Raw genomic sequence first — 15,949 nt, forward strand, 5'->3', positions numbered from 1 at the left:
GGCTAACATGGTGAAACCCCGTCTCTACTAAATATACAAAAAATTAGCCGGGCGTTATGGCGGGCGCCTGCAGTCCCAGATACTCGGGAGGCTGAGGCAGGAGAATGGCGTGAACCCGGGGGGCGGAGCTTGCAGTGAGTCGAGATCACGCCATTGCACTCCAGCCTGGGCGACAAAGCGAGACTCCGTCTCAAAAAAAACCAACAAACAAAAAAACCCAAAGAATTGAACATTTGTAGTTTTTGGCAGTGAGCCCAGTTGTTGGTGAATTCAAAGCTTAAAATATGGGAGTGATTTGCTGCTATATTTCTTTTGCGAGATAAAGGAGGAGGAAATAGAACCTAATAGTGATCATGAATTTTAGCGAAAGTACTGAAAAACCGTGGGGTTCCCTCTGGTTTCTTGTGTTGAATGAGGCAAGAGTAATCATCTGATTCCGAGCTGAAGACCTCTCATACCCTTAAGGAGGGAGAGTGCATTTTTAGAGCTTTTAGGAAAATGTGAAAAGCTGATGTTTGTGCTTTGCTTTGTGAATTTGGCTTCATTTTACTTATACATTAACTCATGTAGTCTCTTAAATCTTACAAGTATTGATCCATTTCAACAAACAGGTAAATTTAAAATGCAGGGTTTGTTATTTGCCAAAAAAAGACTCATGAAAAATTTATATCCAATTATTTTCCAAATAGTTAATTTCATTTGGCTTTTTACCGCGTTCCTTTCTTTCTTTCCCCACTTCCTTAATGTAATTTAAACATTCTTTAGAAACCAAGAGGAAAAAAAGAACAAATATCAAAAAAGATAGAATTTAATATGGTACATGGACAGGCACTGTGGCTCATGCCTGTAATCCCGGCACTTTGGGAGGCCGAGGTGGGCAGATCACGAGGTCAGGAGATCAAGACCAACCTGGCTAACATGGTGAAACCCCGTCTCTACAAAAATACAAAAAATTAGCTGGGCTTGGTGGCAGGCGCCTGTAGTCCCAGCTACTCGGGAGGCTGAGGCAGGAGAATGGCGTGAACCTCAGAGATGGAGCTTGCAGTGAGCCGAGATTGCACCACTGCACTCCAGCCTGGGTGACAGAGCAAGACTCTGTATCAAAAAAAAAAAAAAAAAAAAAAAAAGAATTTAATATGGTACAATTTCACATCTAAAATGGGTTAGAAGAAATGCAACTTTATATCATTAAAAAATATGATCATCTGATTTCCTTTATTTCTTTTTTAAATTATGTAATCAGATGATTTTATATTTTTTGGGGGGGGGCAGAATACTGGTTTCTTTTACTTGATGTTTTCAGTTTTCTCTGCCATTCATGTTTCTTTTTTGTGTTCACTGTTTCAAATACAGTTTGTATTTAAGGATTTTAAAATACCAAACTTTAAATGAGTACAGTGGATCATTTTCTGTTAGGATGTTAATATTATACAATGAAATCTATAAGGTGTTGTCAGTTTGATTATTGACACATATAACATGTTTACAAATAAACTGTGGTGTTGATCAAGTTAAAAAAAGGGGGGGGCCTTCCTTAAGTCATTTCAAATGGACTAAGCTTTAAAGTTCCCTCTGGAGCCATATTCACATGCAAAAGGGCTATGAATAGGAGAAAAACTCAGGCCTCTGAGGTCCCCTGAAAGAGTTTTGCTAATGTCACGACTGGCTTTATATGTTATCTGAAGATTGAGATCTCCATGCGGAGTGAAGATAGGTAATGCCTAAGGCTGAGGAATTACCTCACTGGGTCACCTTAGCTGGGAAGGGAGGTCAGTTATCACCTTGCAAACCTTTTGGTAATCCAAATCTTGGGATGATTTCTTTAAGTAAGAATTTAGACACTTCCAGTACTTTTCCTGTCCTTGTGGGGAAAGCTTCTATCCACCTGGTGAAAGTGTCTATAAATACTAGCAAATATTGTAGTCCCCTGTAAGGTGACATCTGGGTTAAATCTGTCTGCCAGTCTTCACCATGTTATGTTCTTTGGTGTTGTACAGGTTTAAGCAGGGATCAGGGTATGGGGTGGCTTCCTGAATGGTAACCCTTTTTATAGTTTGGAAGAGTCCTTTCCCCAAGAATATTCAGGAAATGAATTTGAATGGAAAATCCTGTCCCAAATGTGAGGAATCATGAAAATATTTAAGTATTTTCCATTTGTCAGCCTCAGGAATAGAGTTTGTTCTTTTCTGGCAACCATCCAGAGGGGTCTTACTGGAAGCCTTTTACTCAGTCCCTTTAATTTCCTTCGGGGTATAGTATGGTGCCACTGACATGGATGGAATACCTGGTAGTAGCGCAGCAGCCTGAAATACCAGGGTTTCCTTAGCTGTGGCCTTAGCTGTTCTTTCCACCAGGGAATTTTCTCTAATAAGAAAAGTGTCTCCCTTCTGGTGTCCCATGCAGTGAATACTTGTTATTTCTTTGGGAGTTGGACAGCATCTAAAAGTTCCAAGATCTGAGTAAAGTTGTATGGGGATCACTTGGCTCATGATATTCCCCTTTCCTTCCCTATGGCTGCGTGAGCATGAAGCACCAGGAACCCATATTTAGAGTCAGTAAACACATTGACTCTTGACGAGTATTTTTTTGTTTTTTGTTTTTTCTTTTTTCTTTTTTTGAAGCAGTCTTGCTCTGTCACCCAGGCTGGAGTGCAGTGGCATGATCTCGGCTCACTGCAAACTCTGCCTCTCAGGTTCAAGTGATTCTCATGCCCCAGCCTCCCGTGTAGCTGGGATTACAGGCGCCCACCACCATACGCGGATAATTTTTGTATTTTTAGTAGAGACGGGGTTTCGCCATATTGGCCAGGCTGGTCTCGAACTCCCAACCTCAGGTGATCCACCCACCTCGGCCTGCCAAAGTGCTGTAATTACAGGCATGAGCCACCGCGCCCAGCCTTAAGTCTTTTCATAGTTGGAAGGCCCTGATTAGAGCAGCTAATTCTGCTTTTTGAGCAGAAGTCTGAGAAGGTAAACCCTTGGCTCAATGACTTCTTGTTAGCTAATCTTCTTTTCTCACTCCCTGATGAATAAGGCCATTTCCATCTCTAAACCACTCAACACTGGGATTAGACAAGGGCTTGTCTTCAAAGTTGGGCCTTCCAAAGTAGATCTCTTCCATGGTTTCCACCCAGGAGTCAATGAGTTGGGGATCTGTTTCTTGGGACGTGAGGTCCAGCAACAGAGTAGCAGGGTTTAAAAATCAGCATACTTTAAGGGTAACATCTGGGGTGTCAAGCAGAAGAGCCTGATATTTAAGTAACTGGCCTCCTGTTAGCCATTGGTGTACTTTTGTCTCTAGGACTCTCTGTACTGTACTTCATGGGGTGGCAGGGGGCGGGAGTGGTATGGCATCTACTTGTTGTCCCAAGGTAAACTTACTGGCTTCTTCTACCAATAGAGTGATGGTAGCCACAGATCTCAAGCTTCCTGGTCACCCAGCTGCCACCTGGTCTAGCTGTTTAGAGAAATAAGCCACTGGTCTAAGGTAATTCCAGAGCCTTCGAGTTAGAACATCCAAAGCTGTCCCTTGTTATTCATCCACATAGAAGGTGAAAGGTTTTTCTAAGTTCAAGAGTCCTGAAGCAGGGGCTGTCCCTGGCTTTTCTTTTAAGGCTAAGAATGCCTTTTGACAGGTTCCATTCCAATTCAAAGGCTTGTGACCAGTCCCTTTTGGAGGTTCATAGAGTGGTTTTGCTATGAGCCCAATCCTGGGAATCCAAACCCAGCAGAATCCAGCTATTCTCAAAAAGACTTCTTAATTTGAGGGACCTGGAATGCTAGGATGGTCTCTTTTCATCCCTGGGTCAAGATCCTGGTCCCAGGAGTGAGCATGTGTCCCATATATGTGACCCTTTGGACAGAAATTTGGGCCTTTGGGGGGATACCTGATACCTTTGTTTTGTTTCAGAATTAAGGACTTGAACTGTATGTTTCTCAGAGTCTTCCCCTAGTAGGGCTGGAAATTAATAGGTGATACACATATGGTAAGAGGGATCCATTAATTAACTGTAGTTCCCTTACCTCTTTGGCCAATGAATTGCCAAACCGATGGGGACTGTCCTAAAACCTTGGGGACAGGACAGTCCAGGTAAGCTGAGATGCAGCATGAGTGTCTGGATAAGTCCATTCAAATGCAAAAATGTATTGGGTGTCTAGGTGTAAAGGTATGTAAAAGAAAGTATCTTTTAAATTGAATACTATGAACCAATGAGCATCTTCAGGGACTTGAGTTATTATTGTATAAAGATTAGAAACTATTGGGTGACTGGAACTACTGCCTCATTAACTGCCCTAAGATCCTGAACAAATCTATATTCCCCATTTGGCTTATTAACAGGAAAAATGGGGGTGTTACATTGGGACTGACAGGATTGTAATAATCCATACTTCATTATCAGGGGATAGAGGCCCCTTGGAGCCTAAGGTCTAAAAGGATACCGGATATTTTTGTTTTTGTTTTTGTTTTTGTTTTTGTTTTTTTTTTTTGAGACGGAGTCTTGCTCTTTCGCCCAGGCTGGAGTGCAGTGGGGCAATCTCGGCTCACTGCAAGCTCCGCGTCCCGGGTTCACGCCATTCTCCTGCCTCAGCCTCTCCGAGTAGCTGGGACTACAGGCGCCCGCCACCACGCCGGGCTAATTTTTTGTATTTTTTAGTAGAGACGGGGTTTCACCGTGGTCTCGATCTCCTGACCTTGTGATCCGCCCGCCTCGGCCTCCCAAAGTGCTGGGATTACAAGCGTGAGCCACCGCGCCCGGCCTTTGTTTTTTTTTTTTTTGAGACAGAGTCTTTGCTCTGTCATTCAGGCTGGAGTGCAGCGGCGCGAGGCTCACTGCAACCTCTGCCTTCTGGGTTTGAGCAATTCTCCTGCCACAGCCTTCTGAGTAGTTGGGATTACAGATGTGCACCACCATACCTAGCTAATTTTTGTGTTTTTAGTAGAGGTGGGATTTTGCCTTGTTGGCCAGGCTGGTCTCAAACTCCTGGCTTTAAGTGATATGCCTGCCTTGGCCTCCGAAAGTGCTGAGATTACAGGCATGAGCCACCACAGCTAAAAGGATATTGTTTTTCCCATAGATAATTAACAATGGGTTTCAAAATAACCTGGACTGGGAGAACATTTACAGTTCTTCCAGGAACTTCCATGTCACAAGCAGACGGGTCTACTTGAGAAGTAATATGTGGTGGAAGGAACATCTTTTCTTTATCTGTGTTAAGACATGAACTAGGAGAGGCGTCCCTTTGCAGCCTGTGGCCTTCTCTTGAGGTGCTCCAAATTGAAATGCAGCCTGTTATTGGGAAAATATCTTCCCAGTAAAGGGATAAGGCACTCAAGAATAAGCAAAAATCTGTGGGAAACATATGGTTCCCCACAGTGCAACTAAAGGAATGGGTGAATCTCCTAGGTTTTAGCTGGTCATCAATCCTCATAACAGTATAGGAGTGGGAAGACAATGGCCCCAAGGACAAGATCAGAACTGAGAAGGCGGCTCCCATATCCAGTAACTCAATATTTTTACTCGCCATGTCAAGAATTACCTGAGGCTCTTCTGTAGAGATGATAAGGTGTCTGGTGGAAGCTGTAGGGAACCTTGGGCCTTGTCAGTCCTCTGTTCTCTTAGCCATTAGGGGTCTGGGAAGCTCAGACTCCCTTTGGAGACTGAGGTAGTCTTTCCTCCAGTGGCCCTCTTGCTTACAGAAGGCACACTGATTCCAGCCCAGGGGATAATGAGCTGGCTTTTGTCTGGGCATCCCAAAGCCACTCTTGTAACACTTTCTCAGGATGGGCAGCTCAAAAGCAGTAGGAGGCTGAAAGCAGCTGCAAACAGTTGCACTTTTTGGCAATTTCTTTTGGTTTTCTCCTCTTCCTCTGCCCTGTCCCTATTGCTGTAAACTCCAAAGGTCATGTTTAAGAGTTGGCTCATGGATTTTGCGGTCCTATTCCTGCACTTTGTAACTTTCTCCTAATGTCAAGGGTAGATTGAGTAATAAAATGCATGCTCAGAAGAGACCACCCTTCTGGGGTGTCTGGATCTACATTAATATATTTCCTGAGTGCCTCAACCAAGACGCCCTAAAACAGAATGGGATTTTCATCCTTCCACTGAGTTACTTCTCTATCCTTGTCATAATTAACTGGCTTAATCACACACTTTTTCATACTTTCTATTAAACAAGTTAGCGTGTGATTTCTGTGTTCAAGTTCCTGGGAACCGTTCTGGTAATCCCATTGAGGGTCTCTATGTGGAACTGCATCTCCCCCTACATAAATGGCATGGCCTTGGATATGAGCAGCTACCCTATCTGCATATTCACAGGCCAGTACCCAGAATCCCTCTCTTCTCCTCTATAATACAGCAAGTGGACAATATTTGCAAGTTGTGCCAAGTTAAATCAAAGGACACGATCAACCTAACAAACTCCTCTATAAACTTCCCTGGATCCTTCAAAAACCAGCTAAATTTCTCCTTGAAGAAAGCCAATTTGGACATAGGAAATGGCACATATACTCTGATTGTTCCCCTATCTCTGCTAGCTACCTCCCGCAATGGACACAGATCCAATTTCAGGGACTGATATAGAGCTCCACTCCTGGTGGTACTGGTTGGGCTTACCTCCTTGGGCAGTGGGGGATATAGGCTGGAGCTAGCTAAATAAAAGGGAGGGTTTTCTGATGACATTGAGGTGGAATCCTGCACTGGTGAACTGGCAGGACCCCTCGCAGAACTGGGGGAGTGAGAAGACCCTGGGGAGGGCATCGGCCTTCCAGGGGGTGCCGCTAGGAATGGAGCATCGAGGATATCCCACGCAGTTTCTTGGTGCCTGGAAGTAACATGGGCCAGACACATCCTGCAGTTGACTCTTAAGTCAGAATCTGGTAGGGGGCCATAGAAGCCTGCACATAAGGAATTTCTCCCCATTTTCCTTCCTTTTTACTGAATAAGTCCAATTGTAAAATAGTATGATAATGTAAAGACCCAGTTTCAGGCCAAATTTCTTGTTCTCCCAAGAAAATGTGTTTCTTTTTCTTTGAGCCATCTCATTTGAATTTGCTCCAATTGCCTTAAAGACACCCTAGTGGTGAGTCCTTTGAGATGCTTGCTGTTGTCCCCATGTCTAACAAGGATCTCTACTACACCCAGAAGTTTTTCTAAGTCTAGCAAAATCTCTGTTACTTTCCCTTTCAAATTTCCACCTCCTGCAGAGAAGATGTAAGTACAGTTAGCAAAGTGTTATGAAAGTAGATTATGAAATATGAATGCGAAGTAAAATGATGGGTCTGAATTCCACAGAGTAAAAAAAGCATTTTAGTTTGGGCAAAGGGGTTAAAAGAAACAAGGTGATCATGGAAGGGAGGAAGGGAAGGCACGAACAGCGTTGTCCACTGAGGTGCCAGTAAATCTACCTAGCAGCCACAGAGACTGAAGAAAAATATTTGGGCAAAATGTTTGGGTGGCTGCTGCTTGTCTGCCACTATGGGTAGTTGTCACTTGGGCCAGGGGTCCAGGAACCCCTGGTCCCTGTGACCAAGAGTTCAATATGGGCTTGAGCAAAGTCACTTAGGAGGGGGCCCGCAACTGGCTGTTATGGCAAGTTGTAATCTTTTCATTTAAGGGCAGAGAAGATGACATCAACACTCCTCCAGGGGAGGCGCTCTAATCCACAGTCTATAGGGAATGTCAATGCTGAAAACCCCAGAGCATCCGGGGGAGGCCAACAGTGACAGTGGAACGCTTACCACAACAAAATGCCAAAAACCCAGAGTACTCAAGTATCAGCCAGTGAGGGTCCCCACACCAAATGCTGAAACTCCAGGGGGTAGCCAATAGTGAACCCCAAAGGCCAAGTTAGGGGCCACTGAACAATGTGACTTTGGCATCTCAGGGTCAACACAGTAAGGGACTTTTCACAACCAAGTGTCCTGCCTTAAACAGTTCTTGACTCTGTCCTGTCCTGTTCTGTGTCATGTCATGTCCCGTCCCATCTTGTCTTCTCTTTGTGGTCACCAGATGATGCAAGGAAGGACAACCCCAAAACTGAGGCTTAGCCCAGGAGAGTTCTTGGCTTTGCCCAGGTAAGAATTCAAGGGCAACTCGGCAGTGAAAGAAAGCAACTTTTGTTAAACTAGTACTGCTTCTTGTGGAGCAGGGCTAACCCATGGGCAGTGTGTGGGTTGCTAGCTAGCTGTATTTATACCCACTTTTAATTAGATGCTAATTAGGAGGTGGGTTATTCAGAACTTTCTGGAAAAGGGATGAGGAGTTTCCAGAACCATATAAGGTAACTTCCTGGCCATTGCCATGGCATGTTAACATCGCATTTATAAACTGTCATGGCACTGGTGGGAGTGTCTTTATGCTAATGAGCAGTGATGGCAACTAGAGGTAGCTTTTGTCTCCATCTGCTGGTTTTAGTCAGCTTCTTTACTGCACCCTGTTTGGACCAGATCCTGCTCTGATCAACCGGGCCACAACCGCAAAATAAGTCCTGCCACTTTCCTACCTCAGTAGAATCTCTGCCAAAAAATGATCTTGAAAGTTTGCTGTTTACTCCTGATCTGCAAAAATCTTCCTGTATAGGCCAAATTCCCACCCTTGAGATTTCTGAAGGGCCAACAAGTAAAAACAATATACCCCAATGGGACTGTTAGGTTTCAAATAACTTACTCTCCTTTGGATTTCTGTTTCTGAAAATAAATTCTTCATATTGACTTGTCTTTTGCAATCCAATGTAAAAGTGGGACATCTGCTTCAGAAGCTTTGAAACATACAAATTAGTCTCAAACTTACCTACCAGACTTCCAGGCTAGAAGGCTGATTCATGTAAGAAGGACTAAGAAGACACTTCACCCATATCCTAGGTAACAGGAGGGGATCCTTTAGATAGGTTTGTACACCAGACTGGTAACCTACACTTTCTTCTAGCAGTGAGAGGTACTGAGATCCGTCACCCCCTCCTGCAAGGCCGAGATCCAGAGAGAGCCAAATTTTAGCCTAGAACTCAGCCAGCTCTTCACAGTCTCCCATGTTTTACATTTTCCTCCACAATCATTTACTTTGAAAGATTTCAAACCTACAGAAAAGTTGAAAAAAAAAGAGAACACCTCTACACCGTTCACCCAAGTTCAACGGTTAACATTCCTTTACCTTTTTTTTCTGTCTACACACACCTACACACACATTCATATTTCATAGTAAATGCAGACCAAAAAAACTCCACTTCATCCCTAAATTGTTCAGCATGTATTTCATGAGATTAAGGACGTTATCTTATATAATTATAATATAATTCAATTATCAAACCTAAGGATACTAACATTTATTCAATAATATTATCTAATATATAGTCCAGATAAAAATTTTCTATTTAGAACATGTCACATCTATACACATATATATGCATGTATATAGATATTTATGCATACAAAGTGTGTGCATGTGTGTATGTATGTGTATATATAACACACATGCACATTACATATGCATAAATGTTTTAATTTAATAATATTTGTATGCATCAATATCTTAAAGATATATACATATCATTAGCTGGAAGCTGCCTCTATCAATATTTTAAAGATTTCTCCATATGTAGTGAACTGTAACCTAATTGGATGTATAAACAACCTGTAACTCACTCTTGTGCCAATGACTGAGTTTTAGCCAATCAAAGGTGGCCAACTGTTCAAACTGGGTTCAAATAACACAAACTCAGAGCTGCAGCCAATCCGATTATTTTTGTACCTCACTTTCCCTTTTCCATCCATAAATCTTCTTCTACCACATAGTAGCACTGGAGGCTCTCTGAACCTATTCTGGTTCTGGAGCTTTCTGATTCAGGAATTATCCTTTGCTTAAACTCTGTGTGTGTGTGTGTGTGTGTGTATGTGTGTGTGTATTATATATATATTGTATACACATGTAATATATATATGTAAGTGTATATATAATATTTATTTAAGAGAGAGAGAGAGAAGTGACTTGTGGTACTGATGTTGCTTCCCCAGGTTCCAAGTAAAGTTCCTCAATTGCACTTTACTTACCTAGAACTGTCCTTCCATTTCTTTGTTCTTGTTGCTAAGTTTTTGAAGTGGATAGGCTAGTTATCTTGTTCAATATCCTGCATTCTGATCAAACTAAACATTTTTGGAAAGAACAGAATATAGGAATTTGTGCTTCTTACCACTCAACCTGTCAGAAAGCAAGTGATACAAGAACAAAATATTGTGAATATTTTTACATCTAAAGTATTAAAGAAAACTCAGCATCTGCCAGCAAGTTTGTGGTGTGCCACAGTGGTATAGTGATTGGCACTTTGTGTTGTGAATGCAGAACCTCGATTCCAATCCAAAATGGCAGTGTCTGGCATCTTTTTGGGGAGAAACTGAGCTGTCTTTTGGTTTGCTTTCAATCCGTGCACTGACCGAGTCCTTTAGCAGGGTTTACCACTGACTCCTGCAATGCAGTGCAGTCAGACAAAAAGAAGACCCCACACTGCACACACTTAGGGCCCGGGACATGCCCTATGTCTCACCATTGAGCAGAAACTATCCCAAAGGGTAAAATGCCACCTTTCAATCTGCCATGTTGTAGCTTCCACTAATGCAGTGGTGTGGTCGTAACTGGTTTTTACTGTTTCTCACAATGGCTGCAACCCTTATTTGTGACTAGAGAACAAGGCTTACCACTGACTTGCCAGCGTGATACAGCAAGGGCCATCAAAAACACACCTGCACTAGGTCATTGGGAACTCTGGAGGTGCCTCACGTCTGGGCTTGCGTTGAACCACCCCACAAGGTGAAAAATGCCTCTTCTCAAAGAGACTTGTCTGCACTTTCCACTAGTGAAATTGTGTAGTCATAGCTGTTCTTCTGGTTGAGATATTAGGAGGGATTTTGTGGGGGGTGGGGGAATGAAAATGAGCCTTTACTGAGTTTAAAATAAAATCCAAACTCCTTGCCATGGTCTACACTGACTTGTCTCCAACTTCCATCCCCCACCCCCCATGTTTATGCTAAAGAGCAGACTATTGAAATGTAATTCACACAGTGTAAAATTCAAATATATTAACTAGGACAGGTTATTAAATATTGACAAATGAAATCATCACCCAGATCAAGTTATAGAAAATTTCCATCATCCCAAAAAGGTCTGTAGATGTCAGACACGGTAGCTCATGCTTGTAATCCCGGCACTTGGGAGGCTGACATGGAAAGATTGACTGAGCCCAGCAATTTGAGACCAGCCTGGGCAACATGGCAAGACCCCCATCTCTATAAAATTTTTTTTCAAATTTAAAAACTAAAAAAATTTTAAAAGGTCCAAGAGTCCCTTTCCAGGCAATCCCACCCTTCTCCCCTTAGTTAATCACTATTCTGATGTTTATCACCATAGATTATGTTGCTCTCTTCTTGAAATTCACATAAATTAATTTTTTGTGTTATGCATTTTTTTCACATCTTTGAAATGTGTCCATATTTTTATATGTATTTAGCTTATTTGGGTGTTACAGGTGATTGTTATTCCAATATGTGAATACACCACAGTTGATGGATAATTTGGTTATTTCTAGTTTGGACTATTATGAAGAAGGCTGCTGTGCATGAATATTATTGTACAAATCTATTTATCAACAAATATTCTGTGTTTTCTTAGATTTTGTATTTGTCTCTATTTGGCATCTATTCACTGCAAGACAATTACAATAACTATATTTTCTTATTTTATTTATTTTTTTCTTAAAACAATTTATTGATGTATGCCTGGTATACTAAAAGCTGTACATATGTAATGAACACAACTTGCTGAGTTTGGAAATAAGTATAGACACATTAAATTATCACCACAAGCCAGGCACAGTGGCTTACGCCTGTAATCCCAGCACTTTGGGAGGTCGAGGTGGGTGGATCACGAGATCAGGAGATTGAGACCATCCTGGCTAACACGGTGAAACCCCGTCTCTACTAAAAACATGCAAAAAAAAAATTAACCAGGCGTGGTGGTGGTCGCCTGTAGTCCCAGCTACTTTGGAGGCCGAGGCAGGATAATGGTGTGAACCCAGGAGGCAGAGCTTGCAGTGAGCGGAGATAGCACTACTGCACTCCAGCCTGGGTGACAGAGTGAGAAAAAAAAAAATCATCACCACAATGTATACAATAAAGCTATTCAGCTGGGCACAGTGGCTCACACCTATAATCCCAGCACTTTGGGAGGCCCAGGCTGGTGGATCACTTGAGGTCAGGAGTTTGATACCAGCCTGCCCAACATGGTGAAACACCATCTCTACCAAAAATACAAAAATTGGTTAGCATAGTGGTGCACACCTGTAATTTAAACTACTCGGGAGGCTGAGACGAGAATCACTTGAACCTGGGAGATAGAGGTTGCAGTGAGCTGAGATCGCGCCACTGCACTCCAACCTGGGCAGCAAAGGGAGATTCCATCTCAAAAAAAAAAAAAAAAAACAACTATTTACCACCTCCAAAAGTTCTCTCCTGCCCTCTTTGCTTACTATTATTATTCTTTTAAGTTTTATATTCTAATTGATACAAAATAATTGTACATGTTTATGGGAGTACGTATGATATTTTGATACATGCCTACAATGTATAATGATCAAATCAGGATGTTTAGGATATCCATCATCTCAAACATTTTACCATTTCTTTGTGTTGGGAACATTTCAAATTCTCTCTTCTTAGCTCCTTTGAAATGTACAATATACTGCTGGTAGCTGTAGTCACCCTACTGTGCTGTTTCTTTTCTGAGATTCCACCTAACCCCTTGATGTTCCAACTGCTTGGTTGTCTAAAACTTTGTCCTCTGTTCCTTTAATCTAGGAAGACAGTTTGGTTTTGTATTGTAATTTAGCTAATCCAAGTAAGGGGGAGCAAAGTTTGTTCTATAAACTAAAAATAAAATCCTAAGTCCCCCATCTGACTAAATGGACCCCCCGTTGGCCAACAGGACCCTACGCAAACCTTATAAACTGAGTCCCAGGCCAAGAAGGAATAGGAGGCCAGACAAGCCTCATTATATTCCCACCCTTTTGCAGTTTAGACAAAACTGACCAACATTAATGTTATCACAGAGATCATAAGACTGACGGAATGGACTCTTTACGGCAATAAGACACCAAATTATAAATAGGACTTAGGACCACGCCAGGCAAGGATTAACTCACACACCCGGTACACGCAAAGAATAAACGATGTTCTAACTGCCATAAGGTTTTTTCTCTAGCAGTTAAACAAGCACTGGCCTTGGGAAGAGGGAGTGTTGAAGCACCTGCTGCTCACCTCTCACCAGATACTGAACCCCGCTGTTCCACAAGCCAGAACTACAGCCTTGACTGACAAGAGATTGATTTCAGTAACTTTCTTCTGATGAGAAGACCAGCGACCATGGACTGGTTCTGTCAGTTTTACAGTATCTGTGCATTTGAGTGCCTTTGTGTCCTGAAAAGACCTTTGTGTATAGGGCCTAATTGTAATGCATTTAAATGCTAAGTATCCATAAGAAGGTGAACAAGGTTGTATATTACTTGAATGTTTGTTCAATAAGCATGCATCAGGACCCCCTTCATAAATATTCATGAATCCTCCTATAACTTGTTGAATATGTATGTTAAGCCAACCCATTCAACTTAAATTCCTGTCTTGCCCCTCCCTCCCTCAAAGTGCCTGCTTCTGGGCTTCCTGCATTTCCAGGCCTGTCAGATGACCACCTTACATGCTGTAACCCTTTATAAGAATAAATTTTCCTCTGTAACCTCACAAATTGTACGGTTTTTCAGTTAACAGCGCTCTGCTGAAAGTTTGCAAAATGGGAAACTCACTACATGCCATTCTTCCACATGTCTGCCTGCTTTTGTTCAGTCTTCCAGCACCTTCAAATTATATTTACATATATATATATATAAAGGAAATAAATTTTTCTAGTTTATATTCGTTATCTGTGGGAGAGTTTCTCTGAAAGCAGCAAGCAGCCATTACCAGATGCAGAACTCATTCTGTCAGTAATGACAACCCAGCAAATAGGGCAGGAGCCCCACCCAGGTGTGGATCAATGCATGGCTGTATAACCTTGAGCAAGCTGCTTAGTCGACCTCTGAAGTCAGTACTGCTGTATGAGAAATGGAGATATGAAAAGAACAGGAGTGCTAGGGTGCCCAAGGGAGAAAAGAGTAGGCAACAAGGTTTTCGGTCAGGAGCACGAGAAACAGGCAGAGGGTCGCCATTATCTCCCCTTCTTCACCAGAGCTTCCTGGCACCCAAGACTACAGAAACTCTCCTGCAGGGGGCATTGGGGCACATCGCAAGTTCCAGTTACAAGGGGGAAGATAGCCTGCTTTTGGAGACCTTACAAAACATATTCCCTGAATGGGAATTGAACCCGGGCCGCGGCGGTGAAAGCGCCGAATCCTAACCACTAGACCACCAGGGAAACACGAGCGAGTGCTTTTTATTCCTCTTACCTTCCAAATGTTTCTCCAAAAGGTGAACTTGCCTGCAATGCCCACGAAGCCTGCCAGATGCGCAAGTGAAAACCGATCTAGAGGCTCTGAAGTCCGCTGTGCTCCCTGAGAAGTGCGGAGCCACTGGAACCACCAGCAGCTTCAGACAGGAGCCAATGAGGCCATCAAAACCCTCAACAGAGGCATCTGTGAGTTCATTGTGGTGGCTGCAGACACCACGCTGCAAGAGAGCATTCTGCACTCCCACTACTGTGTGAAGACAAGAATGTGCTGGGCCTGCCTGGAAGGTTTGCGCCCTCCAGGCAGGCCCTGGGGGGGACCTGTGGGGTCTCCAGTCCTGTCATCACCTGTTCCTACACCATCAAAGAAGGCTCACAGCTGATCCAGTCCATTCAGCAGTCCATTGAAAGGCTCCTAGTCTAAACCTGTGGCGTCTAAACCTGTGGCCTCTGCTGCACAATCTCTGCTGATTCCTCCCCCTGAGGTTATTTTCAGCTACTTTCTTTCTTTTTTTTTTTTTTTTTTGAGACGGAGTCTTGCTCTGTCCCCCAGGCTGGAGTGCAGTGGCGCATCTCGGCTCACTGCAAGCTCCGCCTCCCGGGTTCACGCCATTCTCCTGCCTCAGCCACCCGAGTAGCTGGGACTACAGGCGCCCGCCAACATGCCCAGCTAATTTTTTTGTATTTTTAGTAGAGACGGGGTTTCACCGTGTTAGCCAGGATGGTCTCGATCTCCTGACCTCATGATCCGCCCGCCTTGGCCTCCCAAAGTGCTGGGATTACAGGCTTGAGGCACCGGGCCCGGCCTTTTCAGCTACTTTCTATTGCTATAAAATATTATAGTACTAAATCTGGTTTCTGGGGTTTTGTATAGTTTCTGTTCTGTTTTGCAGGGTTGTTTTCCCCCTTCTCCCTGCCCACTCTTTCTCTGCCATCCTTCATCCTCTTAACCTCCCTAATGAAAAATGAACAAATGTTAAAAACAGAGGAAGTAGAGTGGTGGCATCATCAAAGGCAGGAAGGGCCAGGAGAACCTGATGGGAGTGGGGATACAGACCTGGTACTAGCTTCCAGTCTTCCAGTCATTAATTTTCTACTGTGTGCAGGGTACAATGGAAGTAAACACCATCCACTATATATCCCCTGTGCCTGGCATACAGAATCATTCATACATGTTAAAATGATCGAGGGGTTTCCTTTACTTCTAGGGGATTATGTATCATTTTGGGAGGAAGCATGTTTTCTGTGAGGTTCTTTGGTTTATGTCCAAGTGTCATTTACTAATGTATCCCTGCTGTTTGCTTTCGGTATGTATGTTCTTCCTCCACCTGACAATTGTGCCCCTGATGGCGGCAGGGCAGCAGCATACCAAAGAGATGTGCTGCAAGATTTCAGAGGTAGGTGAGTGAGACAAGGGAAAGTGGACTCAGGTCTTGAAAGAGTCAGGAGTGGCCAGGGCAAAGAACATGAACTGGT

At 43.2% G+C, this 15,949-nt stretch overlaps 1 non-coding gene and 1 pseudogene across 1 annotated transcript; both read right to left on the reverse strand.

Moving 5' to 3' along the window:
• Nucleotides 1-15,949, reverse strand: part of LOC134734237 (neuroblastoma breakpoint family member 11-like) — a 514,399-nt pseudogene that overhangs the window by 336,496 nt on the left and 161,954 nt on the right.
• On the reverse strand, nt 14,372-14,443 carry TRNAE-UUC (transfer RNA glutamic acid (anticodon UUC)). The gene has a single exon. It is a non-coding gene; the product is annotated as a tRNA-Glu (tRNA).

Source organism: Symphalangus syndactylus, chromosome 12, assembly GCF_028878055.3.
Source record: "Symphalangus syndactylus isolate Jambi chromosome 12, NHGRI_mSymSyn1-v2.1_pri, whole genome shotgun sequence".
NCBI classification, from domain to species: domain Eukaryota; kingdom Metazoa; phylum Chordata; class Mammalia; order Primates; family Hylobatidae; genus Symphalangus; species Symphalangus syndactylus.